At 40.2% G+C, this 16276-nt stretch overlaps 1 protein-coding gene and 2 long non-coding RNA genes across 3 annotated transcripts in view; 1 reads left to right on the plus strand and 2 right to left on the minus strand.

Moving 5' to 3' along the window:
* Positions 1 to 16276, plus strand: part of LOC148320831 (uncharacterized) — a 229492-nt gene that overhangs the window by 44787 nt on the left and 168429 nt on the right. The window lies entirely within an intron of this gene.
* Positions 1 to 16276, minus strand: part of LOC148320832 (uncharacterized) — a 57384-nt gene that overhangs the window by 26739 nt on the left and 14369 nt on the right. The gene's annotated exons all lie outside the window — the stretch shown is intronic.
* On the minus strand, positions 13900 to 14580 carry LOC148320834 (uncharacterized). The gene is made up of 3 exons (XR_015846896.1): positions 14484 to 14580; positions 14307 to 14400; positions 13900 to 14033 (listed from the first exon to the last, which is right to left on the minus strand). It is a non-coding gene; the product is annotated as an uncharacterized LOC148320834 (long non-coding RNA).

Here is a 16276-nt window from a genome sequence, read left to right on the forward strand (position 1 = left end):
TGCAAACCCCTCGTATTCAAAACTTTACCAGCAGACCTCGTTCCTGTGTTGGATGATGTTGTGCGCATGGTAAAATTTGCGAAAAGTCGCATATTTGCGGCTTTGAGGAACTGGTAGCGGAGCATAAAGCCTCGCTGTTTCATACGGACGTCCGATGGTTGTCCAGCGGCAAGGTGCGGGCCGGTGTGTATGAGCTGCGAGAAGAACTTAGTGTTTCTGACAAATGAGGGGTCCGCTTACGCAATGCTGATTGCAAGCTATGAGTGGTGTGCAAGGCTGGCATACCTGGCATATATTTTTCATTTTCTGACTGAACTGAACTTTTTTTCCCGATGTAACAAAAGAAAAATGTATTTTACATCAAAAAGGAATTGGCAAAAAAAAATAGTAGGATACATATCCAGTCTTACAAAACATAATCAAGTGCCATTTATAGTTTTAAAACATAAAAAAATCCGTCCAATTGTTTATTGTCGTCGGTATAAATATATTTAAAAAGTAATCTCATCAAAAAGAAATTGGCAAAAAAGTAGGATATATATTCTCTTACAAAATATAGTTATGTGTCGTTTATACCTTAAAAAGAAAAAATCCATAATTTCATTAATTGTTCATTGTCGTCAGTATGTCAAGGGCGTTTGGGCTGATCACCGTGACGTAGGTGGCCATTTTTCATTCTACAGTTGACTGACCAAGAGGTAGGATGATTTATTAGTTTAGACATACAGAAAACTCCTTTTTGTACTCTGCAGTGTTCTCTGTAAAACACCATTATTCATTTATTAGTCTGTAATTGTTAGTATGTAACTGTCCCTTTATCAGGTAGAAAACCGAATATGCCAATTTGGTTAACTTTAGCTGTGCTGTACATGTTGACTGTAATTGATGTCAGAGTCGCAAATTTTGATTTTGGTTGTAGGTCTAAATTAAATTCATATTCTTTCACATTTGGCTCAACAAATGGCCTTTGTTGAATATCTAATTCTGAATATTCATTTTAATTTAGCATTCCTCCTTCATCAAGGGTTGCTAGCTAAGTGCGCACATGGCGATCGATAACTCTTACACAACACACAGTCACGTATAATGAATGAACATTTATTTAAATATTCCATATTCAACACTTTTCCATGTGATCTTTCGTTTATTTGCGCACCTTTATTTATTTATTTTTGCTCATAAGTCGTCCAAAGTTATTGTAAGCTCCCCCCCCTCCAAAAGAGACACCGTGGGAAAATGAATGTGTGAATCTCATTCATTTTCCCACGGTTTCGCGGTGGAGGTCGGAGGGGAGCGGAGCGATGAGCGCATGCGCGGAGTTTCCTGGTCAGGAACAGGGACTGGGGTTCCTTCGAAGATAAAAAAACTCCAAGAGCGCATTGCTTCACTCTTATGGTTCGGAAACTCGGGGAGTGTTCAAATTTGCCGTTGAAGTTTTTCAGTATGGCCCAAAAGAAGCAGTTCCGGAGCATGCTCTCTGGATCCGATCCTGTTGGGGATGCGGTGCGCAAAGTGCGTCAGGGAGAACGGGTGGAAAGAGTTCAAGCATGAGCTGCGGATTGCTTTAGAACATTGGGTAGGGATCGCTAAATAATGGGAGGGTAGCGTGCACCTGTTCTTCAAGACACACACTTCTCAAGTCGTGTTCGTCAGAGTGATGGATTATTTAATTAAATATGGAATTAAATAAATCAGATAAATAAATATACGCACCATTAAATATTTAGATAAGTGACATTAATTAAATGTTTCATGTATTAAGTAAATATGAAATTAAATAAATCAATGTGTCATTAATTAATTACATTACCATTATATGTAAAAATATGAATTTATAATTATTTCAGAATTAAACATTTAATTAATTAATTACTATTGTATCATGGTGTATTTTTTTTTATTTAATCTTGGCACTTTCATCCTCTGTAGAACTTCACTGAAGGCCTACGTGTTAAATGCACGGCCCGCCACTGCATTATTCAATATAAGCTTCCAAAAATGTGTTTGGAATTAAACATCAAAATAAGTGGTCTACCTCTTTGCGATGGATTTAAAACCGACAACAACCAAAAATGAATTACAAATACCAATTATTTTTATGTTCTTATGACCTTCATAGCCCACCGTTTAATTATGTCGTGGTCCGCGGCTTTGGACTGTTTTGCAGTTAAGTATGCATCCGACACTGAATGGCTTTTTTTAAGGACACTGCCACAACCTTTGCGCATTTTGAGGGACCAAGTTACGAGATTCCAAAAATGATCAACTGCACGCGATGTTAGACTCTCGTGGTTGTGAAAAAATGCTTCATGCGTGTTGATGTGGCAGCAGTTGCGTTTTGCTGAGTTATGTACGAGTTTTATGATATGCGTCACGCACGAGATTTCTCTCTCTCTCTCTCTCTCGGTTTTGTAAGAATAAAAATTTGAATTTAATGGCGGTCTGACGCGTGTCTTTTGAAGATGCTACAGTACATTTTCTCACTTTTATTCATATGATTTCGGTCCCTTCTACATTAAAAAAATGGATTGTTGCTCAAGACAAGTGGAAATTGTTTACAAGTATTTATTTTAGTATTCATGGATAGTTCCATTGGCATAGTGCATAGTTTTTGGTTCAATTTAAAATGCACGAAACATTTACACACTTGCACTAAACAATGCATATTGCGTTCGTAGAGGGCTTACAGCACCACACAAACACACAGAGACGAGCATGGCAGCAATTAAAAAAAAATAAATTAAATTATTGAATCATATCAGGAACTGAAAATTTTGTTGTTAAATGTCAAAGTAGGACGCATTCAATATGCTCTGCTTCAGCTATTCTCCTTCAACACTGATATCTTAAAGTATACCTGGAAAGAAAAAATAATAATTCATTGTTTTTCCACTTTCTCTTTCAGAATGGCATCAAATATCATAAAAGCAAAGGCAGTCGCAGTACGGGAGGCTGTTAGGGCCAAAAATTGGTCCCTCTCCACTGACGGCTCCCTCAAAGATTAGATTAGAAATCCCTTTATTGTCATTGTACTCAAGTGTGCAACGAGATTAGAGGCCGTTGGGACGTACAAAAATAAAACTGTTGCCCTCTGTGGCCACCATTTTCAAAATGTGGTTGTTTGAGAATTTGGCTGCCCAAGTCACAGAGGGCAACAGTTTTGTCTTTCTTAATTTTGGCTTTCAGCCAGGGCAGGAGTCCGCCCTTCTCACCCGGCCCAATTCAAAAATCTACGTTGGCGCAGCTATAGAGGTCACCGCTGCACTGGAGGAGCAGGCCAGGCTACTCCTATTTCCGCCGTCCTCAGGAGGTGAAGGATTACCCTCCTGAGGGGATGGTGTCCTTGGAGGGGCAAATAGTAGATGTAAGTTTATTGCACGCATGCATACACAAATTTACAAATGTACACGCACACACACAAACACACATGCACGCATGCACATACATACACTTGTGAACACATTAACATTCCCTCAGAATTAACCTTGCGTTCCAACCAGGGACAGCTACAGGATTTTTTTTCTCTCTCCTGAGGCTAAAGATGGGCTTGATTGATTCAGATAGGGGCTGCGAAAATATTTTTTAAATATATTTTCGAATATCACTTAACTGGGACTACGCCGATTTCTGTTGGGGCTCGATCACCCTACATCCCTTGCTCCTATTTAGCGTCATCCCTGGTTCCGATGCAATAATTGCATTTTCCTGCAATCCTGTTTTTTGAGCAATGGAATAAATTTTTTAATTAATAATTTTTTTCAAATGCAAGATACAGTCCTTCTGGGTCTACTTTCAAATAAACAAATGAAGCGCCCCAGGCACTTGAGGCTTCAAAAGTCACTTTTATGGTTGACTAAAACGAAATAATCCAAAGTCTTTTTATTTCATTCATTCATATTACACATTCAAAAATTGGATTGGTGCCCAAGGAAACTGAAATATGTTCACAAGTATTTCTTTTATTATTCATAAGTAGTTTCATAGTAATAGTTCAACTTGGCATCGTGTATAGCTATTGGTTCCATTTAAAATGCACGAAACATTAACTCGCTTGCGCTAAACATCAATGCGTATTGCGTTTGTGCATGGCTGCAGCACCACATGAGTGCACAGAGACAAGCATGGCAGCAATTAAAAAAAATAAAAATATCAAATCGAATCATGCTTGAGTGAATTGTTAGATCCCCACCAGACTGACATTGATGCATATTAAACATGTGTTCCCTTGCATTAAGCATTGCGATATAATACAATCCAATTTTATTTAAATAGCCCATTTGACAACAGCTGGAGCTGTAACAGAACGCTTTCCATATGCCGTCAAATAAATTAGCAGGTAATTAGAACACAAATCAAAACACATAAACACATTTGCACATTTAGCTGAATCGCGACAGTCTCATGTTGAGTCGAAAGCAAAAGAATAAAAATGTGTTTTTAAATAGGTTTTAAAAATGGAAAGAGATGGGAGCTCATTCATTCTGACACAATCATTGCAATGTGCTATTGCGAGGGTACCCTCTTTTCTTTTTGTTGTTCTTCCGTGTCAGTTCTGTTTGCACACACATCATGCGCACAGACATACAAATGTTTTTGGGGTTTTTTCCTATTTGTTCCACATTAGATGCGTCCAATTTGCATGGTGCGGCTGCGTGGGGCCCGGCCTGTGCCCATGCGCAACGTGACCATAATAAAAGTAAGTACATCATTTATAGTTTTCCTGTTTTTGCATTTCATTCATACACACTGAATATGCCTTTTTAAACTATTGCAGGACGATGTGCAGGTGAATGTTGCAATCTGGAAAGAGGCCAATTTGGTCAAAATCGCATCGGGATGCAGCTACAATTTCACACACCTCATCGTGCGGAAAAATGATTTCGGGTTGAACCTCCAAACAACCCAATACACTGAAATCAAAGTGAGTAAATACATTGCTCTAGATCAATGGTAGTCAAAAGGTTGCTACATACTTGTGGTCCCCGTACTAAGGCCCTTTTTAATATCAACCCAGAACAGGTGTTCCCCATCCTTATTTATACTTATTATTTAATTTCTTCAAGAGATCTTGGGTAAAAGTTGTTTCCAATTCACAAAAACTGTTTTTCTTTGACAGAGCTGTAACTATCAGAAAACCATCCCAATAATTGGATATTCTGTGGTGGAGTCGAAGGTGGAGGTGGTGGATGCAGCGGGTCAGCTGACCGAAATTCCCCTCAATGTCTGGGAACAGACTTTTCCTCACCCCCCAATCACCCCCCCTGGTGATAATGGACTCTCTGTGATGATAATGTCAGAGGGAGAAATTATCCAACTACAACAATAATACAAACACACGCACACACACGCACACACACCCCGACCTGCATATACACATGCATACACACACGCACACATGCACACCGACATGATTACAGAGGAATGCCAGCGGGGAGAGAGACGGAGAGACTGCCCGCCGGAGAAGGCCAGCCTTGGAGTGCCAGTCTTGGGGACCAGACAGGAATCAACCATCCAGACGATGACGAAACTGGGGAGGACCTTCCCTTGGACGTGGACCCATGCCGTGAGAGGGAGCGAGGACGACGGGTTCAACCGATTAAACCTACATTACCCTTGACATAAAAAACTCCTATAAAAACTGAAGCGAGGCTGAAAGATGGCACGCATTTTTCGACTGTGCTCGCCCGAGTGCAATGTCCCGTGAGATTAAGAAAAAGCCGCCCAGATATCTGTCTTTGTACTATTTCCTGAACTCCAGAAATTTTAGAAACTAAATATCGGAACTCTAATCAGTTGTTGAGTCTTTATTTGACCCTTTTCTTCTTGAGTACAAAAAACGAACACGCATCTCATTTCCACGGTGACTCAACTTCAACACCGGATCTGATACACATGGATCAGACAGGTTTTATAAGGTTCAGACAAACTCAAGATAACATTAGAAAAACACGACACATAATAAGCCAAATTACTGAACAAAATCTAGTGACCTTAATTTTAAGTTTAGATGCCGAGAAGGCATTCGACTCAGTGAGGTGGTCATAACTATTCAAGGTACTTGCAAAATTCGGTTTCCACACAAGCTTGTTCGACATTTTTTCCGCCCTATACAAATCTCCCTCTGCTAGACTCAAGGTTAATGGTGTGATGAGTGATGAGTGGTGTGCAAGGCTGGCATACCTGGCATATATTTTTCATTTTCGTAGGTGGCCATTTTTCATTCTTCTGTTGACTGACCAAGAGGTAGGATGATTTATTAGTTGAGACATACAGAAAACTCCTTTTGAACTTTTTGTACTCTGCAGTGTTCTCTGTAAAACACCATTATTCATTTATTAGTCTGTAATTGTTAGTATGTAACTGTCCCTTTATCAGGTAGAAAACCGAATATGCCAATTTGGTTAACTTTAGCTGTGCTGTACATGTTGACTGTAATTGATGTCAGAGTCGCAAATTTTTATTTTGGTCGTAGGTCTAAATTAAATTCATATTCTTTCACATTTGGCTCAACAAATGGCCTTTGTTGAATATCTAATTCTGAATATTCATTTTAATTTAGCATTCCTCCTTCATCACGGGTTTCTGGCTAGGTGCGCACATGGCGATCGCTAACTCTTACACAACACACAGTCACTGTCAGGGTTCGCCGGTCGGCGAGGAGGAGGTGGACCCAAAATGCGAGGAAGCAGGAGAAGGTGAAGTTAAGGGAATTTATTAAGGGACCGAAAATAATGACAAACAATGCGGCAGGGTGCAAAATAACAAAGTCGAACTAAATGTGACTAAACAGAACAAAAAACCGAGGAACAAAGACAGTGACAAAAACTAGGGACAAGAGCGGGAGCAAGAGCGGGGGCGAGAACAAGAGGATGAACGTGAACGAGATCAGGGAGCGGTCGTGACAGTCCAAACGGAGCAATGCACCGACAATGAGTTGTTGGAGTGAGGTGTTCATATAGTCCAGTAATTAGGGGAGCAGATGGGCATCAGGTGTGTGAGGCTAACGGGGAACAGGTGCGTGGCTGGTGGGGAACGAGTGCTGAAGGGAAACGCCCCACTCAGCTGACCAAATAAACAGAATGAAGACATGGCAGGGAGGTGAAGAAAAACAATAACAAAAACACTGACATGACCAACACGGGTCACGTATAATGAATAAAAATTTATTTAAATATTCCATATTCAACACATGCGATCTTTCGTTTATTTGCACACCTTTATTTATTTATTTTTGCTCATAAGTCGTCCAAAGTTATTTTAAGTCACCCCCCCCCTCCAAAAGAGACAAATCATAATGAATGTGTGAATCTCATTCATTTTCCCACGGTTTCGCGGTGGGGGTAGGAGGGGAGCGGAGGGAAGGGGAGGGGAAGGGAGCGATGAGCGCATGCGCGGGTTTTCCTTGTCAGGAACAGGGACTGGGGTTCCTTCGAAGAAAAAAAACTCCAAGAGCGAATTGCTTCACTCTTCTGGTTCGGAAACTCGAGGAGTGTTCAAATTTGCCGTTGAAGTTTTTCAGTATGGCCCAAAAGAAGCAGTTCCGGAGCATGCTCTCTGGAACTGCTCCAGTTGGGGATGTGGTGCGCAAAGTGCGTCAGGGAGAACAGGTGGAAACAGTTCAAGCAAGAGCTGCGGATTGCTTTAGAACAGAGGTATTCAATTAAAAGTCACAGGTCCACGACTAAAATTTTTTCCAATTAAAAGGTCCGAACCAAAGTCTGTCTAGCCTATGTTCACATTTTTATGTAGTTTCAATATTTAGTCATTTTCAACAGAGCGCACGCATATACTAAATATTTAGCAATGTTCCCATGAAACACCTTTGCCAGTCAAACAAATATAAGGCGTTTATTTCACATTCAAGAAAATGTGGCTCCAGGAACTCAAGGGTGCCACTTCCGGAAAAAATAGTAAAATATCTCCTGCGGAAATATATCAAGTGCTAAGCATTGAGTGAACAACTTTTACCGTTTTTTTCTTAAATCAAAGAGTCATCAGCCTAAAAAAAACGGAAAGCCTAATTATCAAAGGTAACACAGGTCAACATGTTCAGGACACAATCAATATAAATGGCTGTCCTCATGAAAAACTAAGTCAAAATGAGCTTTGACACCACTTTTTCTTTTGAATATTTTTTTAACTTCTCCGAATGAGAAAAATTAGTTTGTGACTGCCCTGCCAGTGACTTAAATCTGGGTTGGAACGACGTCGGGGCCATTGGGATTTGGTAGATTATTTCACACATCTGGGCTTTGTGTTTTCCTTTAAATAATGTTTGTGCAACCAAATTTAAGCACTCCTTCACAACTTCCCCATCACTGAATGTTTTTTTTTTTTTTATGTTTCTCCAAAATCCATGATACTTTTAGTGAACATTCATTTGCATGCCGCTGGGCTGTAAACGAAAATGTAAAAATCTGTTATACTGCACTCGAAGTTCGATGTTTTTGCGTGCGCTCACCTCAAACTTCAGCAGATAACTTTGCACAAAAGGGCGGTGCTTTGTTTCGTAGTGGTTTTGGAGAATATGATGCACACTGGTTTTGGTTTGGTTTCTGCTGCAGCCAGAACAAAACTAAATTTCTCCATCCATTCATTTAAAACAAGACGCATCGACCTCGCTAACTTTTTAGCAAGGCATACTGTCAGCAGCACTCTCTACTGGTCTGCGGCGCAATTGGCAGTGGATCGTAAACAAAAGATTTGATTGGCTCAAATTAGTGACGCCTTTTCCGCATTAACTAGAATTGCGGCGTCAACGTTTGCGAATGCGCCCTGAGAAAAAATTCATCATAGATTGGTCATGGGTCCGGTCCGAACCATCTGTCGGTCCGGATCCGGACCGCGGTCCGCCATTTGGTGATGCCTGCTTTAGAACAGAGGGTAGGGATTGCGAAATAATGGGAGGGTAGCGTGCACCTGTTCTTCGAAGACACACACTTCTCAAGTCGCACCCAGAGAGAGAGAGAGTATTTTATTTTATTTTTTGCCAAGATGGCGGCGCGTATGGACGCAGCGGCTCAGGGCTCTCCCCACCAGTCTCTAATCTCGTTGCACACTGTACAATGACAAAGGGATTTCTGACTGAAAGTCCCCAAATGAAATTAATAAACCATGAAATGTTTAATCAAATTTGTAATTAATTACTTGTTTAATCCATTAAATATGGACTAAAATAAATCCGATGAATAAATAAATGCAAATTTAAATATTTAGATAAAAGTGTCATGAATTAAATGTTTCATTTATTAATTAAAGATGGAATTTAATAAATCAGTGTGTCATTGATTAAATTACCAATGAATATTTGGATATATTTCCATATGTAATTATTTCTAAATGAAACATTTAATGACAATTTTATAATGTTGTATTTATTTATTTAATTTTGGCACTTTCAGTCCTCCAGAGAACTTCACTGAAAGCCTCCTGTTAAATGGGGCCTGCCACTGCTCCTCGCCTCGCACACGCACTTTCTACACGCGCACACAAGCACACTCCTATCCCACGCACACAGCCCAAAAGACACGCACGTATATTCACTCCTCCGAGCACGCGAACGCATGCGCGCGCACACACTCCTCACGCAGCACTCACCAAGTCTCGAGTTTGCTCTGGTTATTAAATTTGTGTTTAATTCTATTATATGAAATAAATCCAATGGGACGTGGTATGTGCATGCTAAAATTTTTGCAGTTTTGACAAAAGATGTGTCATTGCAAGTTTAAGAATGCTTTTTACATAAAACCTATTTTCTCCCATGGATATTTGCACCTCTGCTTTGCATTTTCCTTTTCATTTAATATTAACTTTATTCTTTTTCCCAATGAAAGAAAAGAAAAATATATTTTAAATGTCATCACACCAAAAAGGATTTGGCAAAAAAATAGTTGGCTATATATCCAGTCTTACAAAACATAGTCAAGTGGCATTTATAGTTTTAAAACAAAACAACAAAAACATCCAGTATTTCATTAATTGTTTATTGTTGTCGGCGTTTGGGCTGATCCCCGTGACGTAGGTGGCCATTTGTTCATTCTACAGTTGACTGACCACGAGGTAGGATGATATATTAGTTTAGACCTACAGAAAATGTAGGAAAATATTCCCTGTAAAATACCATTATTACATGTATTTATTTATTTATTATTCTGTAATTTCTTTTGTGTAATTGTCCCTTTATCAGGTGGAAAATCTAAAATGCCAATTTGGTTACCTTTAGTTGTGCTGTCCATGTTGACTGTAATTGATATGTCAGAGTCCAAAAATTTGATTTTGGTCGTAGATCTTAAATTAAATCCACTTTCTTTCAAATTTGGCTCAACAAATGGCCTTTGTTGAATATCTAATTTTGAATATTCATTTTAATTAAGCATTCATCCTTCATCAACGGTTGCTAGCGAGGTGCGCACAAGATGCATGCTAGGTAGGCGAACCGTGAGATGACTTGGGACGACTTATGACAAAAAAAAATAAAAATAAAAACAAAGTTGCGCAAATAAACGAAAGATCACATGAAAAAGTGTTGAATATGGAATATTTAAATAAGTGTTCATTAATTTTTACATGACTGTGTGTCGTGTGCTGAGGATCACATTGACTTTCTGAAAGTAACTTTATGTAATCAGTTTTGTGTATTTCTAATCATCATCTATAGAATACTTGTATCAGTAATGATTGCACACACACAGACGCTTACACTTTTGTTTTAGGCTTTCATTGTCAGTCGCTTTCCAGTCTTCTGGAAATCAGTTTAGCCTAAAACAGACCTGTATTGTCAGTTGTCAGTTAACCACCTGTTTCCAGGAGTCAAACACGAATAAAAGAGGAAGTGGCGGGATTGAGAGACCAGAGAGAGAAGTGAGCAAGGCTGAACTAAGCAAGACGCTTTGTCTTCTCTGCTGTATCTCTCTCTCCCGTTCGCGACCGGTCAGAACGAAAACCATGCCTGATTTATTTCTGATTTTCAGCCATTTTTATTAAGTTATTACAGTCCAAGAAAGGCGTCAGGGCATTTAAACCTGACACATTAATCCCCTTGTTGTTGTGTGCTTCCTCAAGCCATCTGCCTGTCTGGCCAAGCCCCGTATCCCCACCTCCTGCCCTTGAAGACCGGACCGCGTCGACCACTCCACCGCCTGGCCCTGCTGACCGCCGGATCCACTGCCTTCACTTGCTTCCCCCAAAATAAACCCCTTCTCATATTCCGATTGCTCTTGGGTCTTTTTCGCATCATTACAGTTCCACCCAACCGTTACACCAAGTTTAGTAAACTTCAGCACTCATCTGCAGTCTGAAAGCAGTATTAGTGCTGTACATTTATTGTGTAAGGACTTGTTAAATAATACTTTGTCAAAATATGACTAGGGACATTATTTTTAAGAGGCTGACAATATGTTATTTGGTACCAAGAACATTTCATCTGCAGCAACAATTCACAAAATCACAAAAGTATGAAATAGGACTTCATCGCATCTTGAGAAAATACTGCAATGTCAGGGAATGGAGTGTAACAAATGTTTTATTTAATTTTTTCTTTTCTTATCTTGAATTTATCTTTTTCACATTATGCACTGTCGGAGCAACTTACACTCTTTTTTTGTCGCTATGTGAGCAGGGCATGAAAATCCTGACTGGTGCCTTTCTTTGACGAGTCTTTCATTCCAGCAATGACAACACCAAAAAAACGACGCCGTTGGAGTTGAACAAAAAAAGGCTTCGTTTTAATTCCAGTTAAAAACAAATGATGTCAAAACAAGGTCGATCGCAGAAAAGTCGTTGCTCCATGCCCAACGTGTCTTCCTCATCAACACCAATGTATACGAAAAATCAGCCATGCACATTTGTTCAAAGTCTTTGTTTTTTGTTTTTAATTGTATTTGTCAGGCAAGACAGAAGTCCACACTTCAACAGATTCCTGTGTTTTGCCCTCGAAGTATGAGAGAGGAAAACCTAGGGTTAGGTTTACCCGAACCCAAAGAAAAACATCGGTTCCATTTCAGGCCATCACAATATGACTTGTAGAACATTTTACAAATGTTTCAATATTGCAAAAACAGCCAAACGCAGTACACAAAGTTACCAGAAATATCTGAACAAGAAGTTCTTACTGCTTTCAGACTGCTTAAATTTACGAAACTTGGTGAGTAATTGTTGATCTTTTGCTTTATTTAAGTGACAAAATTAAAATGAAAAACTTCTCAGCACTGTTGTCTGCAAAATGACCAGAACTACCCAACATGAAGCAATTACTGCTTTCAGAACAGTAGAAAGTGGTTCGGTTTGATTACATTTGGAGACAAACTGGCATATTGTGCTATGTTGGAGTCAAGAAATCGCATTGAAAAAGTTTGACTTAGTGTGGTCCAGAAGTACCCCAATTCAGAGGACTTATGGCTTTCTGAGCACAAGTGAGTGTTTAGGTTATGAAGGATTGTAATATGTCGTGGTAGCAGAATGCCAATTAATTACAGGTTCATATGTCATGGTGTATGTATGTTGTTTTTGGTTTAGTATTTAGTTTAATATTTTTCCTTGTGTTTGGTGTGTGTCTCTTGTTAAACCTGATTGTGTCCAGCTGTGCTTGGAGCCCCATTCCCTTGTGTGAAGCAATCAGCTCCCTCCAACCCTTTGTGTCTTGTCCAGGTGTTCCTTGTTGTCTCGTTACTTTGTTTGTATATAGTTCCTTGTTTGCTTTCAGTTCTCTTTGGTTCAGTGTCCCAGTTAGCTGTCCTGCCTGTCGCGCCTTGTCGAAATAAGACTAGTCTTTGTGTTTTTTTGATCCCTGTTGTTTTGTACGTTTGATATTTTAGTTTTTTCCCCATGCCTTGTGTGCTTTGTTTTCTTTACCTTTAATTTCCATGAAGTTACTCCTGCCTCACTTCACTGTATCTGGGTCCTCCTCTCACTCAACCTCCATACCAAAACCCTGACATTATGTTTGTCACTGCATTTATTAAACAAAATACATTTACCAAATGAAACTAGTAGTAGTTTGCACAGTGAAGACATGTGATTGTGTTTACTATTCTCATATGCTAGATTTATGACTTATTTAAATGTGTTGAACTTGTGTAGGTCATGAAAATTCGACATTCCCACTTGCAACACACATTAAACTAGAGAATGCAATTTCTGGAGAAATCGCGTGTGAAGGCTCCGGAGTTGAAGCCATCTGGGTGGAAGCATGTGGAAGGAAATTGAATGATTTTTGAATCATAGAGAATGAAATTGAATGAGTTTGAATCGTAGAGAATAGAATTGAATGAGAATGTGGAATGATTGTGAATGATGGAAGGTGGGAGGATGTTGAATGATATTGAATGAGTTTGAATTATAGCAAATAGAATTGAATGAGAATGTGGATTGATAGTGAATGGCGGAAGGATGTTGAATGATAGTAAATGATGTTGAATAACACTAAATGGAAATGGAAAAGAAGCCCGCATGGCGTTCTTTATTGGAAGCGATTGGAGAAGTTGGAACGGTGAGAATCCGAAGAAAAATGTGGAAGGAGTAGCATGCGGGATAAAAGGAAATGGTGTGCGTGTGCATGCTGAATCTTGTTAAACCAGATTAAATAAAGAAATCAAGTTAAGACACAATATGGAAATAAAAAGTTTTATTTTTTTAAGCATTAAATAAATACAGTGGAACCTCGGTTCTCGAACGACTCTGAGGTCGAACAAATCAGAGTTCGAACAAAAACGCTCTCGCGTTTTATATAGGTGTACGAAGTGTTTTAGCCCCTAATCATGCCTCCAAAGAAAGTCAGTGCAAGCAGCAAAGGAATGGTTTCGGTGTTCGAACAATTCGCTTTTCGAACAGGGTTCAGTAACGGATTATGGTCGAGAACCGAGGTTCCACTGTAATTACAAAAAAAATCCCTCTTGGGGGATGAGGGGGTCCTCGGGGAATTGCTCCCTCCAGGTGGCGAGAGGGAGTGATTTTGTATTGTCGTCCCTGTCTATGACTTCCACCAGGTCCCCCCGAAGTCTGTAGCCCACCACCAGGAAGGGGGTATCTTCCAATTCCTGTGTAAAAGAACACTTTATGAACAGACGTAGGATGAACAGTTTTATTTTCATGACTTCTACTATCACACCCGAGAGCAACACAAACGTGCCCGTTTGACACTCGCTGTCGACTGAAAATAACAGGTGTTCAGGTAATCACGGTTCACCTTTCCAACGTAAAATTACGAAATTCAGAAAACGGGTGGTGAATAGATATTAAAGTCTGTCAATGGAAATATTTCAATCTAGTTGATTTTTTTCTACACATTTTGTATTAGCCGGCCTACTTACTTTGATCTCGGTGGGTCACCTTCACCCTTTGGCCCACGTAAACGACAAAGAGATTCGCCTCCCTCCAACGCACCACCTTTGCCGACGCCCCGTCCTGTAATACAAAACGTACAATGAGAATTGCCCGCTGCAGCATATTTAGATTACAATAGTTGAGGTAAAACGCAAAATATTCACTTTTTGGAGGAGGATGACGCGCCCATGGGCACGAGCTGGCCTCGCACCCTCACCATCCTGATGGCTCGGATCTAAGGGAGAAACAAAAGGATTAAACAATTTTATCACGCACACACTGAGACTGTGCGAGTGTGATACATTACTTCAGTGATGACGCCTTCGATGTTTACCAGGACCCCGTCCTCCTGGGGAACGTCCCGGATGTGGACTGTCCTGGCAATGGGAAGGATGAGCCGGGCGGCCTCCTCCCCCAACTCCCCAGACACTGTTACGTCCGCACAACGAAATAATTCAGTGTCTGGGCGGGAGAGGAGGACCCGCTCATCCCTCCCAACAGTATATTTTTTTAATAATAAAGGATTTTATAAGCTTGACTACAAGTGACATGTATTCAGTTTAATGCAATAAAGATATATACTGATTGGGCTTTAAATCAATGCATGAGAAAAGGTCAGGCCAGGCTGTGTGAAATGCATGGGTGGCAGATGTTTTGTGCAGGATGAGCCGCACGTCGGAGAACTGAGTGTGCAGACGCGAAGGGTCCCGGACTTCGATCAAGGCCACCCGTCTGTTGTTGTGTGAGATGGTCACACGGTCGACCGTGAGAGCAGAATAACAGATCCAGTGGTTCATCGGCAGTGGAGCGCACAAACAACTGCCATGGCGCGCACCGTGGGAAGAGCCGACACGTCACCTTGCGGGCAGAAGACGTCCACTAAGAGAAAGCTAAAGTTAACTGCAGATGACACATAGCCAATAGGGGAAGAGTAGGAAGTCTTGGCTTTGTTTGCTGTAATGTATAAATGATCCTGGGCAACTTAGGGGGGGGGTTGTTTTTTTCCTGTTGGTTGCTGTAACCGGGCCTCTTAGACTTTGTATTAGATCTCCTGTTAAGAATAAATCCACTCCCGTGTGAAGTTGCCGGCATCCTGGTCATCTTTCTCTCAAAACGAGCGCGCATAATTGTTGGAAGAATGGAGGTTGTGTTTGGTTAACCATTAATGGAGTCAGATAATTAATTCGAACTATTTTGGTAAACTTTTGGTACATTTAAAGTTAAAAACTCCAACAATTTATGGTGACCTCGACGTGATCGGAGGGAGAGGACTACAAAAGAAATCCACAGACTTCGAATAAGAGAACCACAGGGTCTGGGACCCAGGGTCAGGGACCCGTATCCACACCAAGTGACGACTTGTTGAACGGAAAGGAAATCCCGACTTAGACCTGTTTTCCTCTGGTGGTACCACATCTAAAAGGTAAGCAGAATACCTGTTACTACATGTCTGAATTCTGCACAATTGGGGAAAAATAAATGTAACAGAGGAAAACGGGGATAATTGGGAAATTAAATTTTAAAAGTGTGGATTGTGACACGGTGTAAAATCTGGGATTTACGTGTCACGGTGATACGGTGTAAAATCTGGGATTTACGTATCACGGTAATAAGGTGTAAAATCTGGGATTTACTTATTACTAAATTTGTGGTTCTGATACGGTGTAAAATCTGGGATTTACGTATCGCGAAGTCGTAATAAGGTGTAAAATCTGGGATTTACTTATTACAAAAATAGTCTGAGACTATATGTGGTATTGATACGGTGTAAAATCTGGGATTTACGTATCGCAAAGTCGTAATAAGGTGTAAAATCTGGGATTTACTTATTACAAAAATAGTCTGAGACTATATGTGGTATTGATACGGTGTAAAATCTGGGATTTACGTATCGCAATTTGTGTGCAAGTGTAAGCAGTGTGATTGGTGTGATATAATTTGGACTGTTTTGTTTGAT

The sequence above is a fragment of the Idiotropiscis lumnitzeri genome, chromosome 16, assembly GCF_059441095.1.
Source record: "Idiotropiscis lumnitzeri isolate Australia: NSW breed Sydney's pygmy pipehorse chromosome 16, RoL_Ilum_1.0, whole genome shotgun sequence".
In the NCBI taxonomy this organism is placed as follows: Eukaryota; Metazoa; Chordata; class Actinopteri; order Syngnathiformes; family Syngnathidae; genus Idiotropiscis; species Idiotropiscis lumnitzeri.